Source organism: Prionailurus bengalensis, chromosome D4, assembly GCF_016509475.1.
Source record: "Prionailurus bengalensis isolate Pbe53 chromosome D4, Fcat_Pben_1.1_paternal_pri, whole genome shotgun sequence".
In the NCBI taxonomy this organism is placed as follows: Eukaryota; Metazoa; Chordata; class Mammalia; order Carnivora; family Felidae; genus Prionailurus; species Prionailurus bengalensis.
Window position 1 is genome coordinate 64,290,242 of NC_057359.1, and position 3,013 is coordinate 64,293,254.

Here is a 3,013-nt window from a genome sequence, read left to right on the forward strand (position 1 = left end):
CATCTGAATTACATTGCTAGCTCAGGTCAGATCAATGGCAAATTTAAATGGAACATTTTATAACTGTTTCTCTATCTGAATAGTTTCCAATAGTTTAGAACTTCAAATGTTAAACTATTCATAAATAATAAAGATGACATAAAAAAGTCTTCATTCTTAAGGTGACCCACATTCATTAAAAAATGTTCACTGTCACGAGTTCCTTGCTGGGCAGCCCCCACGGTAGCCGCCGCTGAACCCGCTGCCACTGCCCCTGAGTAGATGATGGCTATGCCTCCCACGTATGCTGATTGATCCTGGCAAATCTTCCAGGAATGTCTTCCCCAAGGGTTATGGGTTTGGCTTAATAAAACGTGACTCGAAAACAAAATCTGAGAATGGACTAGAATTTACAAGATCAGGTTCAGCCAACACTGAGACCACCAAAGTGATGGCAGTCTGGAAACCAAGTACAGATGGGCTGAATATGCTCACGTGTTCAGGGAGAAAAGGCACACCGACAACACGCTAGACACAGTACTGTGGAAGATCAGCTTACACGTGGATTGAAGCTGACTTTTGATCCATCCTTCTCACCAAACACAGGAGGGAAAATGCTACATCAAGACAGGGTATAAGCGGGAACACATCCACCTGGGCCATGACATGGATTTCAACTTCCCCAGCCCTCCAGTCTGGGGCGCTCTGGTGCTGGGTTATGAAGGCTGGCTGGCTGGCCACCAGATGAGTTTTGAGACTGCAAAATCACCAGTGACCTAGAGGAGTTTTGCGGATTGTTCCAAGGCTGACGAATTCCAGCTCCATACTAATGTAAACAACGGGACAGAGTTTGGTGGCTCCATTTATCAGATGGTGAACAAGAAGTTTAGAGACTGCTGTTAATCTGGCCTGGACAGCAGGAAGTAGTAACACTTGCTTTGGAACAGCAGCCAAGGATCACGTGGACCCTGACACCTGCTTCACAGCTAAAATGAACACTCGAGCTCCAGCCTGATAGGTTTCAGGTACACTCAGACCCTAAAGCCAGGTATCTAACCAATGCTATCAGATCTGCTGGATGGAGAGAATGTCAATGCAGGTGGCCACAAGCTTGGTCTAGGACTGGAATTTCAGGCCTAAATGAATACTGTACAATCATTTATTTTTAAACTATTTTGATCATAGCTAGCTTGAAAACTTAGTGTACCTTTTCGTGTTGTGTGTCTGGGATGCAAGTAATGCTAAATATCATGTTAGATATTTTACAGCTGGTTAAAGATGATTCAGGTTTAAGGTGTTAGCCTTTCAGAGGTACAGAAGAAACCCAATGCCAAAAAAAAATCCTTTCAGCTGTAGACTTGGGGGGAACTTAGTGGCTCCTCTAGAGATGTCAGGCTTCTTTTTTATCTAGTAATGGCTGCAAGTGGAAGCTGATAATTTGTAGGCACTTTGTGAATTGGTATTGAGTAAATGAATGAAATTATGACTTCCTGAGAATTGAACTTTGGTTTCCTACCCAAATGAAGGAGAGACTCATTGTGGTGCATACAAACTCATCTTAAAGAGACTTTTTTTAGACAGATTTTCATGAACTGTTTTCATCTCACGTCATCACCGCATTTACACCAAAAGTAGTCTGCAAGGCAGGATAGCTATTTCTTTTGTGCCATTTTGGGGTGGAGAAGGTGGATGTGATGAAGCCAGTAATTCATGACTTAATTCCCTCTCACATTGTGTTTTTGTGCCCTTGCACCATATTATGAAAGAGCTTCTGAGAGTCCCAGCTGTAAGCTGGCAAGAGTCTCTGTGAATGTAATCACATGGTGACAACACTTGAAATCTAAATTGGACTTCTATTATATTCTTGCCACTCAGTTTATTTTTTCGTAGTTTAATGGGTACATTTTACAGTCTTCCATTTTGTGTGGAATTAGATCCTCCCCTTAAAAATGCTGTAATTAACATCACGTAAAGTAAAACTTGTATAAAATATTAAAACCTAAAAAAAAAGTTCACTCTTTTTAGTAAATGAAAATTTGAAGGGTTCACTAATGGTTTTACCTAGCAAGATAATTTTCTTAACCTGAATTTATAAATTTAGGTGAGACAGCAAAAAATTAGCTGAGTTCCGTGAATGATCCCAATCTTTGTGTGTGTGTATATAACATTTTATCTCAAATATTAATTATACTCTTCAAATATATGAAATATTTTTCATCAAATAATTATACTAATAAATTATTTAACTTTTATTTATTGTTCTTGTAGATTAATCTCACTCTTAATTAGATAGTAATTATCTCTCTAGTTTTAATATTATTGGATACTTGCAAAATGTATTGGTCATTACACATTTCATCCTTTAAGGATAAGCTGCTATGTGGGTAATTAGATGGGTAATTGATTTAATGGATTTCTTACACTAACAAGGTTAAAGAACTTCTTGTGCCCTTTAATTTCTTTATCTTTAAAGATCACACACATACACATTACTAGAAGTAGTACCCAGGTGTGAAGAATTCACTATTCTTAAATAGTAATGGCAGCTAAATCTTGAATGTTTATTACGTACCAGGTACTATTTTATTTACTTTATATGTATCACTCATACCTCTCCTTTGAGTAAGGTGAAATGTGCTCTCCATGTTATGTGTGAGGAAACTGAACACTGAAAAAATTACATAACTTGCCTAAGTTCTTACATCTTGTAAGTGGCAAAGCCAAGATTCATGTCCAAAGCAATTAGACTTATAAACCCATTATATTAAACATAATGTTATATAGTATATTATTTTATAAAATATGTATTATACCACAGGAAGGAGAAATAACAGAAGCTCAGAAGAAGAGATAATTTGGGGCTCAAATTAAAATTCTGACAAAACAGGAGCTTTATATAGTAGGCACTGAATATCATCCAGGTGTAGGACAATTTTAAGTTCATTATCTCATGTAAGCTTCAAATAATCCTATAATATTTTTTTCTTCAAAATTAACAAAACTGATAACTGGAATTTGAACCCAGGCTCTCTTC

The 3,013-nt window shown here is 37.3% G+C and overlaps 1 pseudogene; it reads left to right on the top strand.

The window, feature by feature from the left end:
- Positions 1-246: 246 nt before the first annotated feature.
- LOC122474661 lies at positions 247-1,119 on the top strand (annotated as a pseudogene).
- Positions 1,120-3,013: the final 1,894 nt, after the last annotated feature.